General features: G+C 35.7%; 1 pseudogene across 1 annotated transcript; it reads left to right on the top strand.

Moving 5' to 3' along the window:
• Window positions 1–9,211: 9,211 nt before the first annotated feature.
• Window positions 9,212–16,892, top strand: LOC114274206 (autophagy-related protein 9-like; annotated as a pseudogene). Its single transcript, XR_014350496.1, has 6 exons — window positions 9,212–9,442; window positions 9,835–9,921; window positions 11,881–12,534; window positions 12,655–12,975; window positions 13,767–13,989; window positions 16,519–16,892. The product of XR_014350496.1 is annotated as an autophagy-related protein 9-like (transcript).
• The last annotated feature ends 4,004 nt before the right edge of the window (window positions 16,893–20,896 follow it).

The following is a 20,896-nucleotide window of genomic DNA, read 5'->3' on the forward strand; positions in this document are numbered from 1 at the left end:
AAATTTCTTGATTTCTATTCTGACCAACTCTTGATACTTGGCCATCCTATCATCCTTTGCTTCATAGTCGCCAAGAATTTGATTTACCACCAGCTGTGAGTCGCTGTAAACCATTAGTTCGGTGGCCTTCATGTAGTATGCTGATTTGAGTCCTGCGAGAAGCGCTTCATACTCTGCTTCGTTGTTTGATGCTGGGAAGCCAAGGTTGATTGCTTGCTCAACAACCAGGCCGTCTGGGGAGATGAGGACTATGCCAAGCCCTGCACTATGCCGGTTGGATGCTCCATCCACAAAGAGCTTCCACATCTCTCCAACGAACAACTTCCAGCACGTGGAGGGGTCAGATGATGTCGTGGGGTCAAGAATGGTGTTTTCTTCAAGGTCCATGCTTGCTGTTTGCCCCTCGCCATCTGATTGTACTATTGGTGAGCCTTGGTTTGTTTCTTCGTTGTTGTCCTTAGTCTGGTCTGCCTTGGAGTTTGACTGAGTACCTTCTACTAGGGGTTGCGCTATTCCGGCGTCAACTTCTGTCCCTAGTTCGGTTGTGTCAGTTAGGTCGACTGGGCAGATATGATGACTTCCAAGAGTAAACTCTGCGACGAAGTCTGCCAAAGATTGGGCTTTTATTGCGGTCCTGGGTTGGAACTTGATGTCGAATTGTTCCAACTCGACTGCCCACTTCAAAATTCACCCAGAAAAGTTCGCCCTCTCAAACAAAGCTTTTAGTAGGAAAGCTGTGAGGACGACTATGGTGTGGGCGTGAAAGTAGTGTGCCAATTTCCTGGAGGCCATCATCAAGGCTAATGCCAGTTTTTCCAGTGGCAAATACCTTGTTTCGGCTCCCAGCAATGTCTTGCTGACATAATAGATGGGCAAGTGTTGAATTCCTTATGCACGAACCAACACTGCGCTAACTGCGTGCTGAGAGACTGCCAGATACAAGAAGAGTTCTTCACTAGGTACTAGGGTAACGAGCAGTGGTGGGGAAGACATATACTCCTTCAAGTTTTCCAGAGCTTGGTCGCATTCTTCATCCCACTCAAACTTGGTTTTTAAGGCATGAAAAAATGGTCGTAGTCTGTCTGACGACCTGCTTATGAACCGGTTGAGTGCAGCTGCCATGCCGGTGAGATGCTGCACTTCTTTTACTGAGTTTGGTCTCTCCAGATCTTGGATTGCCTTGATTTAAGAGGGGTCTGCCTCTATACCTCGGTTGGTCACGAGGAAACCCAGGAATTTGCCAGATCCTACTCTGAATGCACACTTGGACGCATTGAGGCGCAACTTGTGCTTCTTCAGGATCTGGAACATCTCGCCTAGGTCCTTAAGATGGTCATTCTCATCCTTGCTTTTGACCACCATGTCGTCGATGTAAGCTTCCATTGTTCTGCCTAACAATGGTTCAAACATCTTGGTGACCATCCGTTGGAATGTTGCCCCTGCGTTCTTCAGGCCAAAGGGCATGACCTTGTAACAGTATAATCCTCTTGGAGTTGTAAAAGATGTGACCTCCTGGTCTGGTTCATGCATGGCGATTTGGTGATAGCCTCTATATGCATCCAGAAAGCTAAGTCGGTTGTGTCCCGCCGTTAGGTCCACTAGTTGATCTATCCGCGGTAGAGGAAAGCTGTCTTTTGGGCACGCCTTGTTGATTGTTTTGTAGTCGACGCAGACTCGCCATTTGCCATTTTTCTTTGGCACTACGACTGTGTTGGAGATCCATCTTGGGTAGTGCACTTCTCTAATTGCTCCTGCCTCCAGCAGGTTGCCTACTTCTTCCGCCACTATTTCGGCGTGGTGGAGTGCCGATCTGTGTGTGCGCTGAATGACTGGTCTGGTGGATGGGTGGACATTGAGTTGGTGACTGATGAAGTTTGGATCAATGCCTGGCATGTCGTAGGACGTCCAGGCAAACACTTCGATGTTGGAGGTCAAGAATTCCAAGACCTCTAATCTCTCAGTACTGGACAACGACGAGCCAAGCAAGAAGAACTTATCCGGGTTCTTCTCATCTATTTTTACCTCCACCAAGTCCTCCACCGCTTTTTGATCAGCCTCTTTGCCGACGTCCGCGAATAGTTCATTGCTTTCAGGTTCCTCCACCGAATGAACGTATCCTTTGGCAGCGCGGCTGCCGTTTACCGTGACGAAACATTGCTTTGACATGATCTGATCTCCATAAACTTCTTCAATTATTCCGGTGTCATTGGGGAACCGCATTACCTAGTGGTAGGATGACGCCACCGAACGCATGGCGTGCAGCCATGTTCTGCCCAAGATGATGTTGTAAGTGGAGGGGACCTTCAATACCCAGAACTCCACTTGTTTTGTTACGCTTCTTGCTCTGACTGGAAGAATTATTTTGCCAACGGGCCACTCTGGCATGGAGTTGAATCCAATTAAGGGAGAGACTGCAGGCGCCAAGTCTTTGTCTTGTAGCTTCAGTTGTTTAAATGTGTCGTAGTACATGATCTCACATGAACTACCCTGGTCAATCAGAATCCGCTTGACGTCAAAATCCTTGACTTGGAGAGTGACGACCAGAGCATCATTGTGAGGACAGTATATTCGATCTAAGTCCTTATCCGAAAAGGACATGACGTTTGTTGCCTCTGTCTTTCCCTTCTTGATGGCAGGTTGGGCACTTAACACCTCTCTAAAGTGCTCAGCCTTCTTGATTGATCCCCTGAGCTCGCATACACACTCAGGTTCAAAGACTCCATGTATTACATTGATAATGCCTTGAGGTGAGGCGTCGATTGGCATTCCGTTGGGGTTATTGTGATCCTGGGGGGCTGGTTGCGTCCCTCCTTCAATGTATTTGTCCAAGTGGCCCGCTGCCACTAACTCTTCCAGGTGTTGTCTCAATGGTGTGCAATTCTCCGTGCGGTGTCCCTTTTCTTTGTGGAAAGTGCACCGCGATCTTTCGTCATAGTCCTTCTGGGCTTCTCCTAGCTTGGCTGGCCACTTGACGAAAGACTCATCTCTTATTTCGCTAAGAATCCGATATATCGATTTCTTGAACACCGTGGTTATAGTAGTGCGAATTCTCAACCATCTTTTATCCGGGTCTTCTCCGTTATCTCGTCTGCCACGCCCGTTTTTGCTTTGACGATCTACTGTATTGACCTTCGCTGAGGTCTTCTTTTTTGGTACTGCGGTCGCACTAGATTTTACTTTTGCTCGTGCGCCATCCTCTTCTACCCTGATGTGCTGATGCACTCTTTCCATCACGGCTTCCATAGTGAGGGGTGGCGTCATGGTGATCGAGTCCCTCAGTCTGTTCCCAACTGGAAGGCCTCTTTTATACTGTGCAATGGCGAGATTGGTGGGGCAGTCCCCAATCTGATTGAATGTCTCCCAGTAGCGACTGTTGTAGGATCTTAGGGTCTCTTTATCGCCCATGTCGATGGAGAGTAGCTAGTTGATCTCCACCGGGGTTTTAGTGTTCGTTCGGAACCTTGTTACGAAAGTTTCTGCCAATTGCGCCCAAGAGGCTATGCTGCCCTTAGGAAGTTTCTCGAACCAAGTCAAGCCTAGGTCGCCAAGGCTAGACGGGAAGAGTATGCACATTAAGGCCTCGTTTCGTCTGTAAACGGCCATGACTTGGCGAAAGTGGCTCAAGTGTGAGTACGGGTCCGTCTTCCCTTCATATGTGGTGAATTTCGGCTGAAGGAAGCCTGATGGTAGGGGCGCGTTTTCGATCGCTAGAACAAATGGTGAAGTCTGTAGTCTTGCCAATGCTTTGTCCGTTGGTTCGTAGGCTGGGCGTGGTATTGGCATTCCAACCTCGACGCTTCCATGTGTCCGAGGAGCCAACCGCTGTAAGGAAGAAACTCTGTGCGGATCCCGCGCCCTGGCATCCTCCTTGCATCGTGCTTTCTCTTCGAGCACGGTTCGTAAGTCGGATGATCTGGGTAATTCCGTCTGTCTAGATCTAGTTTGATGCGAATGAGAGGGCCAGTATGTGCTTCCTTCAGTGTATGATCTTTCTGACTTCGTCCTCTCAGACCTGGAGTGACGAGTTCTGGAAGACCATGATTGAGTATCGCCTGTCCTGAGGCTTCTACTCTCTCCTTGTGAGGGTGTAGTATTCCTACTACGATTTTCTGAGTGGCGAGGGGGCGTCTTGTTTTTGCGCCCCTCTCCTGTCGCCACTTCTTTTTTCTTCATCTGGCGTTTCAAGGCCTCCATGTCCGCCGCCATCTTTCTTATCAATTCATCTTGCTCTTTTACGCGATCTACCAGAGCTTGATGGTCAATCCTCCGCCTTTGCCTGTCAGGACTTTGCGAACGAGAGTGACGGGGGCTGTTAGTTCGCCTCCCCCTTGTATCCCTCTTGGTGTTATGTCGTTGGGGCTCCAAGTTCGCCATGGGAGGGACAGAGGGTAATCCTTCACGCCTTGCGTCCCCTTCTGGAGTTTGCCCATCGACGGCGGATTGCGGCAATTCTTCAATGTGTGCCATTGGATGTAAAGGGGATAAGCTTTAATCAAGAGGTTTTGTTCTGTCTGTTTTTCCCACAGACGGCGCCAATTGTACGGGGAAGAAATAATTCTCCTCGTATAATCCTGTTGACTAAGTCTGCGCTGCTCCGTACGACGTCGCTTTGTCACCTGAAAACGCAAACGTGAGCTAGCCGGCAGGTGTGTGCCGGAAACCTCTCCGATGCTTAAGTCAGAAAACTTGACAAATAAACAAAGCTCAATGTATTCAGGAAGCAAAATTGTATGTTGTGTTATGTTACCTCCTCCAAGGTGATGCTTGTGAGCTTTTATAGGTTTCAAGTGGTACAATCCTAGTAGGACTTTTATTTCTCCATGCAGAGTCCTCATAGGATTCATACTCCTAAAGGAAAATGCTTATCCTTTTACACCCCCCCCCACTGCTCAAACCAAGTGGAATGGTTTTTACCACGGCCGAACTACCATTTGACCGAAGTACCTACAGCTATGCTGAGCCATAGAACAGGCCGAACTATTCCTTAGTTCGGTTCTCCCTTTACTCCTCCTTACCTCGGTTCTCTCTTGTTCAACCCATGGTATGTTTGGACCGAACCAACGATTTGCGGTCGGTATAACTCCAAGACCGGTATAACTTCCAAGACCGGTCTAAATTCAAGTTGATTCCTGAGCCGAAGTAACTTCATCTCTTTTGGCCGGAGTAACCTTATCTCTCTCGGGCCGGAGTAACTTTTCGGCCCTTTTTACCTTGGGCCATAAAGTCCATCTCATAGCTCGGCCCAATTTTCACCAAAAATTACCCTCTCAGTTGGGAAATCATGAATAAAAATAATTACTTGAAAGACTATTTTATTATTTTGAATTGTTTAGTAAAAAATAATAATATTAAGAAGGTCTTGGCAAAGTTAACAATTTTAAATTTTTTGGGGGCATGTCATGATATTCTAGCAAACGGCTCACAGGGCCTGTAACCGTGTGAGCCAGCCCATGGTCTTATTGCTAAACGGACCAAATATGGACAGTCCAGGACGCTCATAAAGGTAGGCCCTTGAAGGCTCATTAATCGTTCCAATTACTAGTCGGTTAATACACGCGTAAAACTCCAAAAGTAAAATGCTAATGATGAAAAGTTTTATTAAAGTTTTTATCAAATATCTCATATGAGTATAGAACTTACGATGTATAAATTTTATGTAAATCTCACATTTATGTAAGATATTTATATTGGATTTAGTTGGAGAATTTTAAAAAAAAAATTTAAACAAAAAAATAAAAATTTATAAAATTAAATAAAATATAAATATATATTATTCACATTCACTTATTTTTTTATGCTCTCTTTTTAAATTCCTTCTTAAATTTTTTTTTTTAAAAAAAAAACAGCTTTAATAAAAATTTTAATGAAATTTTAGATCTCTACCATCCGTCAATGTAAAATCACTACCTTGGAAGCTATGTAACTTCTTCCCGCAGCTCAGTGTATCATATAGGAGTCCGGATCCTCAGCCGCCCTCTCCAGCGGCCCTTCCTACGGCGCCCCAAAACGACGTCGTTTTGGGGCCAAATTTCAATTTAAAAAAAAATAAAAAGAGAAAAAGACAGCAGGAACAAAGAAGAAGAAGAAAGAAGGGAAAAGAAAAAAGGCAGAGAAAGGGAGGAGGAGGAGGAAGAGTGAACAAAATTTAGAGACCAAAATAAAATTTTCCATTTCATTTGTCTTGGTTTTCTTCACATCCAAACACAGTGAACAGAAATTTCAAAGAAGAGAGAGAGAGAGAGAGAGAGAGAGAGAAAATGGAACAAACCTGAAGATTTCTGGGTATTTGCCATTTCAATCTAATAACATAATCTCAATGTATAAAGAGATTTAAGAGCCCATTTCAAATACCCACCATGGTTTTCGCCGGAAACCTAGATGATCGTGAACAAACTTCTCGACCCAAATCCCATCACACGAATCTCAGCTTCAGATTCATGGACATACCTTGGTTCAAATTCAACAAAAAAATTTCCAAAAACGTGAAGCAAATGAGTGAATCAGAGAGGGATTGAATCAGAGAAGGAGAAAGAGAAGGAGACACTGAATGCGTTTCATATAATTTCATTATCGGTGGGGTTCGATTTGTCGTCGTTGTTCGAGGAGAGGAAGGAGGAGGAGAAGATGAGGTTTGCGACGGCGAGCAGAGTGATAGAGAGGATGGAGGAGGTGGGGAGGCGACGGAGTTCAGCATGAGGAAGAGCTTCAGCCTCCTCCTCTCCTCTCCTTCTCTTTCCCCTTCTCGATCCTCCCTTCTTTCTTCTTCTCCTTTGCTCCTGTTCTGTCCTCTTTTTTTTTAATTAAAATTTGGCCCCAAAACGACGTCGTTTTGGGGCGCCGAAGGAAGAGCCGCTGGAGAGAGCGGCCGAGGATCCGGGCTCATCATATAGATAAAGAGAGGGGAGAGAAAGCAATACCTTCCCCTCACGTCTTATTTTCTTCTCCTTAAAAAACTCATATATAGAGAAAGAGAGAACCGAAATCTATACTATATATTAAGCAAAATTGAGGTTTTAATCCCAAGCCTTGTGGGAGCTCCAATCTCCCAATCTAAATTTCCTGATTTTTTTATTTTTTAAAAAAAAAATCTTAGCATTTATTAACTTCTCCCAACTCCCAAGTCTTACCCTTATAATAACACTTTAATGCATTAAGAAAAATTATAAAAAAAATTCTTTAAAATCCAATACATATGAATTCCTTGAGAAGTCCCAACACATATGATTATTATTCCTCATAATAACACTTTAATGTATTAAGAACAAATATAAAAAAAAATTCTTGAAAAGTCCAACGCATATGATTATTATCAAAATATTAAACTTTAATATAATATAATAAAAAAAAAGACATTTAATTCCTTGAAAAGTCCAACACATATGATTATTATCAAAATATTAAACTTTAATATAATATAAAAAAGGAAAAAAAGAAGACATTTAAAAAAAAAATTTAAAAATTACAATTCACATATATAGATAATTGTAAACACAATCCGTGCATAGTACAGGTGATATGCTAGTAGATTTTTACCGCAAAAATCTTTTTTTCTCCCACGTAATCCAACCTCTCTTTCTCTTCTCTCTTCCCCTTTTTTTTTTTTTTTTTTTTTTTTTGTCGACTCTGGTGTATATCAAGCTTCGAACCTCTTTGTTCTCTCTCATCTTCGAATTCTGTCTGATCTTGTGCGCTTCTTTGCTCACAATCATCTAATGGGTTTCTCCAAACCCCTCAATTTCAGCTCTCTCCGCCTTCCCTCGCTCAATCGACCATCGCTTTTGGTGGGTTAAAACCCTCATTTGATGCCCAAAAAATTATACTAATTATTGTTACTTTGTATTAATTTATCTTTTGCATCGCTTTATTGGGGTTTCATTAATGTGTTGTTAGTTTTTTATATTTCCTGATTTTTTGATTTTAAAAAAAAAATCTTAATATTTATTAACTTGTCCCAACTTCCAAGTCTTACCCTCATAATAACACTTTAATGCATTAAGAAAAATTATAAAAAAAATTCTTTAAAATCTAAAACATATGAATTCCTTGAGAAGTCCCAACACATATGATTATTATCCCTCATAATAACACTTTAATGTATTAAGAACAAGGATAAAAAAAATTTCTTGAAAAGTCCAACGCATATGATTATTATCAAAATATTAAACTTTAATATAATATAATAAAAAAAAAAGACATTTAATTCCTTGAAAAGTCCAACACATATTATTATTATCAAAATATTAAACTTTAATATAATATAAAAAAGGAAAAAAAGAAGACATTTAAAAAAAAAATTTAAAAATTACAATTCACATATATAGATAATTGTAAACACAATCCGTGCATAGTACATGTGATATGCTAGTAGATTTTTACCGCAAAAATCTTTTTTTCTCCCATGTAATCCAACCTCTCTTTCTCTTCTCTCTTCCCCCCCCTTTTTTTTTTTTGTCGACTCTGGTGTATATCAAGCTTCGAACCTCTTTGTTCTCTCTCATCTTCGAATTTTGTCTGATCTTGTGCGCTTCTTTGCTCACAATCATCTAATGGGTTTCTCCAAACCCCTCAATTTCAGCTCTCTCCGCCTTCCCTCGCTCAATCGACCATCGCTTTTGGTGGGTTAAAACCCTCATTTGATGCCCAAAAAATTATACTAATTATTGTTACTTTGTATTAATTTATCTTTTGCATCGCTTTATTGGGGTTTCATTAATGTGTTGTTAGTTTTTTATATTTCCTGATTTTTTGATTTTAAAAAAAAAAATCTTAATATTTATTAACTTGTCCCAACTTCCAAGTCTTACCCTCATAATAACACTTTAATGCATTAAGAAAAATTATAAAAAAAATTCTTTAAAATCTAAAACATATGAATTCCTTGAGAAGTCCCAACACATATGATTATTATCCCTCATAATAACACTTTAATGTATTAAGAACAAGGATAAAAAAAATTTCTTGAAAAGTCCAACGCATATGATTATTATCAAAATATTAAACTTTAATATAATATAATAAAAAAAAGACATTTAATTCCTTGAAAAGTCCAACACATACGATTATTATCAAAATATTAAACTTTAATATAATATAAAAAATAAAAAAAAGAAGACATTTAAAAAAATATATTTAAAAATTACAATTCACATATATAGATAATTATAAACACAATCCGTGCATAGCACAAGGGATATGCTAGTAAATTTTTACCGCAAAAATCCTTTTTTCTTCCACGTAATCCAACCTCTCTTTCTCTTCTCTCTTCCTTTTTTTTTTTTTTGACTCTGGTATATATCAAGCTTCGAACCTCTTTGTTCTCTCTCATCTTCGAATTCTGTCTGATCTTGTGCGCTTCTTTGCCCACAATCATCTAATGGGTTTCTCCAAACCCCCCAATTTCAACTCTCTCCGCCTTTCCTCGCTCAATCGACCGTCGCTTTTGGTGGGTTAAAACCCTCCTTTGATGCCCAAAAAATTATACTAATTATTGTTACTTTGTATTAATTTATCTTTTGCACCGCTTTATTGTGGTTTCATTAATGTGCTGTTAGTTTCTTTAGATATGGGTATTTAGGTTGACTTGTAGTCGACGAAACTAGCTGTTAATTTAGCTGTTTATGTTCCTAAAATATTCAGGGAAATAATATTGTACTATGATTGTTTGTAGTGTCTTTAATATGTGGATGTTCTCTTATTATGGGAAATATGCAATCTTTAATTGCTTTCACTGTAATGGAAGGGCTTTGTTTTCTTTTTTTTTTGTTTTTGTTTTCATGTTTTAGGTTTTCAATGTTGTGGGTTCTGAGTTTGGTTCACTTATGTTTTTGTTCACAGAGGGCCTGGGTGCATTGGAGGTTTTGTGCAACAAAGCTGTAATATCTGAATCTGAACTGTCAGCACATTATTTGGTTCAACTGGTTGGTAAGATTACTTTCAGCTGCATTCTAATTATCTATTTCTATTCAGCCTTTTTTTTTTTTTGGGTTTGGGTTTAGTTTTGCATTTGCTAAATTTGTGGAATTTGATGTATTATTTGATTGTTAGTTTCCGCATATTTTGTATAAACAGGACATTTAGAAAACACTGTTCAAATCTTCATATGCAAATTTGTGCCTGCAACTATTAAAGGGAGATGCACTGATCCAGTTCATCACAATTGGAGTGCTGTGAATATGTATGTACATGTATATTTGCTGGTTTAAGAATAAAATATATGCTAGGGTCTTATACTTGAAACCATTAGTTTGCACTACATTTGAGAAGAAATATGCAAAATCTTGGTAGTAAAATCTCCATTACGATCTTACTATCTCTGCTGCCAAATTTAACACAAGATAAGTAAGTTCATTAAGAATTAAGTATACGCTCTTGCTTCAAGGCAGTGTATAACAGCTCGTTTGGATTGGGTGATTTGGAAGGAAAAGTATTTCTCTTTGTTCATATCACCTGTTTGGATTAGTAAAGAGGAGAGAAATGAGGTGAAATGGGAGGAAATAGAGAGAAACCTATTTCTCTTATAACCCTCATTTTGAATCTCTCCAAAAGTGGAGAGATTAGAAGAGAAACGAAATCAACAAATTACTATTTTGTTCATAATACCAAAACTGCCCATTTTTGATATTGAAGAAATACCAAAAAAACCCCTAAAAAAAACTGACACCTATGAAATGTTGTTTTTGGTATGATAACATGAAATGATTTCTTTTCTTTTCTTTTCTTTTATGTAGTTTAATCAAACAAGATAGGAGAGAAATCATTCTCTTTTCTCTCCTATGTATCCAAAACAAGAGAGGGAAAAACACAATCTTTTCTCTCCTAACTTATGTAATCATTTATTTTCTTCTCTCTGCTAGGTTCCCAAACAGAACGTAAGTGATTTATGGCCATACTTATATAGTAAGGTTGCGGGACACCATCCCTAGATGTATTCCTTTACCATTAATGTTGTACCCCTGACCAAAATCTAACTTTGCCACTGCTTCTATAAAAGAAAAAGAAAAACCAATAGAAAGCTACTTACCAGGCATTCTTGAAGATTGTAGCCAAATTCCTCATTTCCATGTGCATTCAGCAATATCATTTCTGCATGACCGATTGATTGCATAATTTGAACAGAAGGTTCTGCTGCAAATTTACTTGTGTTTTTTAAATGAAAAAAATAAAAATAAAATTAATCTCTGCTGCAAATTACTTATGAATTCCTGCTGAAATTTTAATTTGAAACCAACAGAGAGCCATTTAATGTGGTTTAATATCCAGGAAAAAATTATATTATTGACGGTTGAAGAACAAAGCATACGTCATCGCTTGAGCATGATTACAATCAGTGCCTTGCTGGTATCAGCAACGTAATGAAACACACATGCGATTTACTATGTTCTTATTTGCAAGAAAAAAGAAGAATAATTGTGAGGACAAATGTGATTTGGTTCTTTGAATAGGTTTATGCTTGAGTTAAATTAGTTGGTGCTATTTACAAATTGGTGGATATCTCTTAAAATGCAATATCTCTTAAAATGCAATATGTATAGAAAGAAAATATATATGTAATATGTATGATGTATCTTATTGTAGTTGAGATTCTATACCAGAAATATGGGGTTCTTGAGTTTTTATGTTTCAGTTTTAAGTTATGCTATAAAATGTATGTTATATGTGTGTATATAATTTACATATTGGAAGAGTGTTATTGTTTGTGTTGGTAAATTCTCAAATTTTGTTTTGATCTGACAAAGCTGAAGTAAAGGTAGTCTTCACATAGATTTACTGTAATTTTATTGTTTGTAAATTACTGTTACTCTGCTGGTCTTCATTGAATTCTTTCATTGAGACAAATTGTGAAGTATAAAGGGAATAACCCAATTTTCTTGTTTCTTACAGCACTGTGTTTTAACCATTCATGCACGTTGGTTAATGGACTGGCTATATTTCTCCTGCTGTCAGTTTCTGTAAATAATGTTCAGTGGGGCAAAGGGTGCTAAAGCTTTTAACATATTTAAATGGAAAAGGCGTGGTGAAAAGTCCTTAACAACTGGATTTCTTGATGATGTGCATCATGAAATTGAATTATCTGATTACCAAAGAGCACCCAGTCCTGGTAGTGAAATTCCTTCTGGGCTTCTGAATGACGAGGGCTTGAACGCAGAGCCAATTGCTGATTTGGACCTGTTTTTTGAGAGGCTTTACAGCTACTATTGCGAGAAAGGGCTTTTGTGCATTATTATAAAGTGGATAGTTTCGCTCTTGAGCCTAGCTTTTACCATATGTTTCTCAGGATTTTTCTTATTATATGTTGATTGGAATGGCCTTCGCAATGCAAAATGTGGGATGGATGCAGTTGAGTCTGGAATTAAGCCGTGTGATCTGGCTAAGGAAACTCTTCATCCGCATCCATTAATCCCTTTTACACTTTCGAAAGCTATTATTGTTGGGTATTTGGGAATATTTTCTGTCTATTGGGCATTCTGTTTTTTAAGGTTCTTTCTTTGCACAGCTGAAGGACACTTTAAAAATCCGTCAATTTTACTACAACAGGTACATCTGAGCAATGGAAATTATTATGCTGAAAGCAAATATTTATTTCTCCTTATTTTTACAGAGCAAAGATTTCCATCATTTTGTAATGCAATAAGCATGTTTATCATGTTTCTGCAGTCTATGCGTAACGGATAATGAAATATAGACCATGCCATGGGCGTCAATTCTTGAAAAGGTTGTTCGGTTACAAAGTACCCAGCAACTATGTGTAGTCAAGGATCTTTCTGCTCACGATGTGGTGATGCGATTAATGTGAAAGGAGAATTACTTGATTGAAATGCTGAACAAAGGGGTGCTTGCTTTTCCAATCTCTCAATGGGTTCCAGGTTCTAGCCCATCAGTCAAATTTGGCCCAAATGGTACGTGATATTGGTTAATACTAACAAAGACCCTCGAATGGACCTTAAATTGGTGCATACTGCAAAGTATGTTTGACAGGTGTGTTGCATTTTCCTTGAGGACAATTATAGCCTTGTGTGCATTATAGTGAGCCACTATATGTGATATATTTTTGCCCACTACATGTAACAGATGCATCTAGATGTCTATTGGTATCAATTTTGGGGCAGTTTGAAAGTTTGAACATTTCTCATTAATTTTAATTTTAGGGTGCAGAATTGTGTTCTTTTGTATTCTGTGTGTATCCTTGCTATTCATAATGGGGCATATTTCCCGGGAAATGTTATGGGTTTTCTCTTTTTACAGCTTATTTTTTTAACTTGTGGGTCCTAGGTCCACAAAGAGGAAGATTGATAATTATTATAAATTCTTTTAGCAAAATGATAATGGGAGGCTGCGTGACATCCCCAAACCTTGCTTTAGTGGGAGGCTTGTGCACTAGGTCACCTTTTTTTTATTAAGATGATGATATGCATGAATTTTAGACTCTTAAGGTCCAACGCAGAAGTCCTTTACAAGACGAAACTCTTGCAAGACTAGAATCATAGCAAAAAGGATTTCATATAGCCAACCCTAAATAGAACGAAAAAGTTTTTTTCCCCTCTTTTTTGGGGGCATGGGGAGGGGTAGATATATTCTTGAGTGTGGTTACGGTCTCCTTTTGATGCCTTCCCAAAGCAATGTTGATCATCTATTATTTATTTTTCAATTTTAATGAAATTTCATTGAACTGTTGTATAATTCACTTCATGGGGTTCAAAGGTGCATTCTACTACTGATTTTGAATCTATTGACAATCCTTTTCTGATCTAGATATACCTTTTTGGCAGAAACTTTTGTGTTCAGAGGGACTTTGTTTCCGATCCTAAAACATTAAAGAAGAGGCTTATGATAGTTGGGCTTGCAATGCTTCTTCTTTCCCCGTTTCTTGTCATATTCATGCTGGTATATCTCTTTCTGAGGCATGCTGAACAGTACTATAATCAGCCGAGCACAGCATCATCTCGAAGATGGTCAAATCTCTCTAAGTGGATGTTTAGAGAATTTAATGAGGTATCTTTGTTTTCCCTTGATTTTTTAGAGTCTGTGGTGCTAAGTGTAGCCAATTTTGTGTTCTACTTCCTTTTCCATCTCTTTTTACTCTTTTTTTTCTTTCTTTCTTTCTTTTGTTCTTCCTCATCTGCCCTTCTTCTTCTTCTTTTCCTTCTTCTTCTTTTTTTTTTTTTTTTGGTCACTTTTCAATACTCCCACCGCACCCCTGCTATGTAGAATAGATCAGCGTCTGTCACTTGTGTCCAATCTGTTGTCAGAATTTGTTTCTGTGCTTGGAAGTAATTGTTGATGGAATATTCAAGCTCAAATTGTTTGCAAATTCCATTTGTAAATTTTGTAGCCTTCAGTAGTTTTATCAATCCAGTGATATTAGACCGGTAGTTAACCTTTTTCATGTTCATTTGTTCGGAACTAGCTATTTGATCAGGTTTGCCTTTGATGCGGGATTCCTTTCTCTTTCTTTTGCCATCAAATCTACGGGGAAGACCTATTTGTTCAAATACAAACAAATTTAATATCACTATTCACAAATGAATAGTGATAATAAGTGTAAATTATTATATGTTATGTAAGGCCTCGTTTGGGAAGTGGCTATTTTAGCCAAAAAGTCAAAAAGCCAACTAAAACTAGTCACATCACCTCTTTACTTTTCTGCACATCTTTTCGTAAAAAGTCAAAAAATTACTAAAATAGCATGTTCCCAAACAAGGCCTAAATAATGGGATAGTGATGGTGAAATAGTATGTGAATAGCTGGTGTAAATGTTTATATGAAGAGATAATAGCACATAACAAACCAACATTGACATAAAGAAGGGAGAACAGTCACACATTACAACAAGAAGCCTGCAAGAACAAAACATGATGTAAATGTCTGTGATACTTAAGGTCTTGTGTTGTTAATATTGTCATTGATTTGAAGTCATTACCAATATGTAACAATCTGATGTAAATATTGACATTATGTATAATAGAATTCATATTGAACCAAAAGATGTTACAATATGAATATTAACATTATGTTAAGAATGTAATTATTGACATTATGTTCAAAATGTTACAATGTGAATATTAACATTATGTTCAAAATGTAATTATTGACATTATATTCAGAATGTGCATATTGATATTGATGTCACTCAATAACAAGTGAAATAATAAGATATTATTTACAACATGCCTACAAGAATTCACATGTAACTAAAATAGGGTTGATAATCACCTAAAGTTTGATCTATAATTATTTCATGACCATCAACAACCAATAACACCAACAAGTTTGACATTGACACATGAGAGGAGATAAGGAATGTTTTACAAAATAATAACACATAACAATTTAAGACAAATAAGTCATTACCAATATTTGATAATCAGATGCAAATATTAATATTATCGATAATGGGATTAACATTGAACTAGAAGAGGGTTGACAACCATAACCATTAACAAGCAACAATACCAATAGCTCCGTAAATATTTACATCATATTCCATTAATGTCAGAAGGTGAATATTGACATTATGTTCATAATGTGAATATTGCCATTGATGTTACAATGTGAATATTGATATTATGTTCAAAATGTGCATATTGACATTGATGTTAATCAATAACAAGTGAAATAATACGATGTTATTATTTACAGCATGCTTACAAGAATTTATATGTAACTAAAACAGGGTTGGCAATCATCCAAAGTTTGGGTTATAATCATTTCATGACCATCAACAACCAATAACACCAACAAGTCTGACATTAATACAAGGGAGAAGATAAGGAATGTATTACAAAACAATAACACATGACAATTCAAGACAAACAAGTCATTATCAATATTTAACAATCTGATGTAAATATTGATATTATGTATAATGGAATTCACATTGACCTAAAAAAGGATTGACAACCATAATGTGAATATAGTCATTAATGTTCATAATATGAATATTGCCATTGATGTCACAATGTGAATATTTGCATCATAATCCATCATATTTTTTGGTGAAAATTGAGGGTTCTATGGCTATGGACATCAACAATCAACAATACCAATATTGACAGAAAGAAAAAAACAGAGAGTTCATTACCAAATCACAACCACAAACAACATTAATAACAAATGAATGTAATATTCAACAAAAAAATCAAAATCACTAACATGGACAAAGAGTGAAAATATGGAGTTCATTAGAAAATCAAATCCAAAAACAACAATAATAATAGGGCAATGTAAATATATACATTTGTGATTACATTATGTTATCATTGACTGAAAAACAGAGGGTGAAAATGAATGTAAGTTGTACATTTGTTTGTTAATGTTATTTATATTCAACAAAAAAAATCAAAATCACCAACATGGACAAAGAGTGAAAATAGGGAGTTCATTACAAAATCAAATCAAAAAACAACAATAATAATAATATGGCAATGTAAATATATACATTGACGATTATATTATGTTATCATTGACTGAAAAACAGAGGTTGAAATGATGATACTTACTTTTGCTCCTCATTGTGGGTAGGTATGAAAATCGACGAATCATACTCAGTCGACCGATGGGAAACACGGAAGAACGAACCATCCTATTTCCGATGTAAACCTTCGCAGCGGTGAGATGATGTGGAATAGCAATAGCCGACGATAGTGGGCGGTGGAGGACAACGGTGGTAAGGCAATGTAATATAAATCTAGGGTTACGATTTGAGAGTTTTTTGGAGCCAACGATGAGTTTTCTTTTGGGAAATCAGTGTTTTGTGGAGTGAAGAGATGGAATAGGAATGGTTTATTTTCAGAATGGAGTATGTGCGGAAGAAATGGAGGGAGGGTGTTTTGGTCTTATTACACTGAATGGAACCTAATGGAATAATAAAAAATGATTTGGATTTTATGTTATAAAACTGTTAGGAATGAGATTTGTGAAAAAAAAACTCCCTTTTTTTATTACTAAATTTTTGAGGTTTTAATCATATACATTTATAATTCCTATAACTAATAATTATCAACTTATTTGTCCAAAGAAAAAAAAAGAAGAATTTTACAAATTAAAAAGTTCAAATTTATATCATAATGGTATTATAAAATTTAGAAATTCAATTTCATAAATATCCAATTTTGTGACTTCATATCAAATTATGATTGGTCAAATTGGTCAAAAAATTGTAACGAGACAATATTTCAAAGAGAAATTCAACTATTCAAAGAGAAATTTCAATAAAGAGAAACTTTAAAAATTTCAAAGAGCGATTTGTCACAAAAAAATTTGAAATTTCTTTGTAATGAGCTAAGATTTCTCTAATCATCTAATAATTTTATTGATGAACGTTAACTAATAAGAAAAAACATATTAAACCTCTCATACTACAAAAAGTTAAAAAGAGATACTTCACTAATTTCTCCTTAAAGGAAGTATCTTTATTTCTTTCGTTTTTTCTCATAAACTCTACTTATACATAAAATTTATACCCTTTTCTCAAAATAAAAATCAAAATCAAAAAAAAAAAAAAAAATGATGTTATAAATAAAAAGCATCTTCATCAGTGTTCTATTTTAAAGTGAAATATACATATTAAATTATATAATTTTATACAGAAATTATGTATCGTTTATTTTTATTTTTATACCATTATTCAAAAACAATAAGACTACACTCATCATATTTTATTTACTATTTAATGTGTGAAATACACAATGATTGGTGTAATGATATTTTTTTGTCATGAGTTAAGATTTTTCTAATAATATTGTTGATGGACGTTAACTAATAGGAAAAAAGAATATTAAGCCTCTCATATTATAAAAAGTTGAAAAGAGATACTTCACTAATTTCTCCTTAAAAGAAATCTATCTTTATTTCTTTCATTTTTTCTCATAAACTTTATTTATACATAAAATTTATGCCCTTTCCTCAAAAAAATATATAAAAAAAAAAAATCATAAAAAGGATGTCATAAATAAAGAGAAAATTTGTATAAGATCCCTCTCCCATTTTTAGTGATAAAAGAGATCCAGAATATTATTTTATAATGTCTAAGGTCCCTCAACACTACACCTATATATCACAGAAAAATTTGACTCTCAAATCAAATCTCATCTCTCTCTCTCTCTCTCTCTCTCTCTCTTCGCTCACTATCTGTTTCTTAGATTCTCTCTCTTCCTTCAACAATGACGATTCGAACTGCGATGTCGAGTTGAATTCTAAAGAATTCGTCGATTGCAACGTTCAGAGGTCGATCTATGTCCTCTTCATTGTGGTGAACCTTTGAGCCCGCTCCCAAAGACCCCATTCTTGGTGTCACTGAAGCTTTACCAACATTTGGCCTTCCAACGATGGCAACCTTTGGAAAAAGATAATCAGGGATTTGTAGATGGAATTTTAAAGCTCAAGCAAGCCATCACCACACATGTAAAGAATTTTATCTTCACCTTTTTGAATACTAAGCAAGTCCTAAAGTAATAGTATTTAAAAGAAGATCAGTTTACTTGCATCAAATAAATCTTAATAACCAACTTGCAACATATAATGATGTGTTCAGAAATATATAGATGAACACAATTTACTAAAAAAGAGAGGTAAAGTGGGACATGAGGTTTGATAAATGATTCATTTGAATGGTTAAAAAAAACCCAATTTAGTTGAATCATTTGGACGGTTGAATAAATATTTCAATGGTGTTTGAGATATATAGACACTAAATTAATTGACTTTGCACATATTACTGAAATTGCATCCATTTTGATTCCGCATAAACTATTTTTTTTTTATGGAGTTAGAGATATATAGACACTAAATTAGTTGATTCAGCATTTAATAATGGTATTGCATCCATTGAGGTACTACATAAACCCCATCCCCTTTAACAACCCAAAATTTCCTTTTCATTTCAGTTTACTGTTTGACTGACAAATATCCATGCAAAAGTTCCTTGTGCCATTTAACTTCCCTTGCTTTTCACAATTTTCATATAAGGTGTTGATACCTCTAGATTTTGAAATTTCAACATGATAGTTGACGTTGATATTTCTTTTACTGTTTGCAATAAAACTTCATTATGGGGCTGTTTGGGAAGTGGTTTGGGCGGCTAATATAGTCCAAAAATAAAAATCAGTCCAAAAGCTTAACTGTAGTAAACTTTTGCTTGATTTTCAAAAAAAAAAAAAAAAAAAAATTGATTTTCAGTCGGCAGCTGCAGCAGTGCAGCCTACACTGCCACCAACAGTGTAGGCTGCAGGTTTACTAAATTACATTATTACCCCTATTTCTCAATCTTTTAAAAAAATAAAGTGAAGGGTAAATTTGTAATTTCAATTTAAACATCATTTCAAACACTTTTTTCAATACAACAATCAACCTAAAAATTTAACTCAATTTCCCAAACACAAAACTAAAATAACCTACTAAAATAGTCAAAAAACCAAATAGCCTACTAAAATAGTCACTTCCCAAACGAGGCCTATGCAAGCAGCATTGATGTATTTTCCACTGTTCACAAATTCCATTCAGCCTATTTTAGTGTACTTGTATGCACATTTAGGCCAAGTTTGGGAAGACTAAAAAAGTGCACTTTTTGTCTTTTTAGACTAAAAAATTGAGGTTGAAAATATAGATGTTTGGGTTAACTTTTTGACTTTTTATTGAAAAATGTGTAATAAAAAATTATAAAAATTGATTTGTAGGGAAAAATTTGAATTGAGAGTTGTGCAGCCGTAATTGTTGACTTTTGATGAATAGTGTTAACTTTTTAACTTTTTGAATAACTTTTTAACTTTTTGGCTTTTTTTGAAGTCCCAAACTTAGCCTTAAAATCATTTTCACTTATTATTACCAAGAATCCATTATCAGAGTAAGAAAATAAACTACTAATATACAATGATCTTAGAAAAGATGCTTACTGACATTTCTGGTGGTACTCTTATGACTCGGCTGCCTTTCACGAGTTTCTTTCTGAATATTTGTTTCATCTTCTAAAATATTAGAGAGAGAGAGAGAGAGAGAGTGTGTGTTTAGGCCAAGCTGAGACTTGAACTTACTTTGTCCAGAGAAATTTAGAAAGAATTTCTCTCCAGAGTGAGAAGTCTAGAGAAATTTAAACAAAAGTCTAGAGAAATTTGAAGAGAATTTTTGTGCTGTGGGAAGTCCAAAGAATTTTGGAAAGAGAAATTTGAAAAGAAATCTAGAGAATTTTAGGGAGAATTTCTCTGGAGATTGCAATTTCTCTTGATCGATGCGTGAAAAACCTTAAGACATTATGAAAATATTAAATATCGTTTATACTATAAAATGTTAATATCAAGGACTGTAAGAAAAATGCCCATAAATAAAAAACATCTTCATAAATGTTTTATTTTAAAGTGAAATATACATATTAAATTATATAATTTTATACAAAAACTATGTATCATTTATTTTTATTTTTATGCCATTATTCACAAAAAAAAAAATTAATTAATATCATGATATTTATTAAGACTACACTCACCATATTTTATTTACTATTTAATATGTGAAATACACAATGATTGTTGTAATGATCTTCATATAACTCTCATTCATATTCATACTGAATATGTATAATTATTTGTTTAAACCTTTTTTTTTTTTTCGATAAATCTATTTCTTTTAACAATTTTAATGGTGTCAATTTATGAAAACCTCTCAAAAATTTTATATACTACTACAAAATTCTATAAATAAATAAAAAAAAGTTCAATGGGTTCAATTAAACCCCTACTTTATGCATAGCTCCGTCCATTTTTTTAATTTTATTTTAGCAGTAGAAATCTTTCATTAAGTAAGAAAGGAAGGTACATCAGAAGAGACTAAAGAAACGAAACAGGCTGGGGGAAACAAAGCCCAATTAGGAAAATGTGTTGTAGCTTGAAACCTATGGCCCCGAATGACT

Source organism: Camellia sinensis, chromosome 14 (genome assembly GCF_055761805.1).
Source record: "Camellia sinensis isolate YWXY chromosome 14, ASM5576180v1, whole genome shotgun sequence".
In the NCBI taxonomy this organism is placed as follows: domain Eukaryota; kingdom Viridiplantae; phylum Streptophyta; class Magnoliopsida; order Ericales; family Theaceae; genus Camellia; species Camellia sinensis.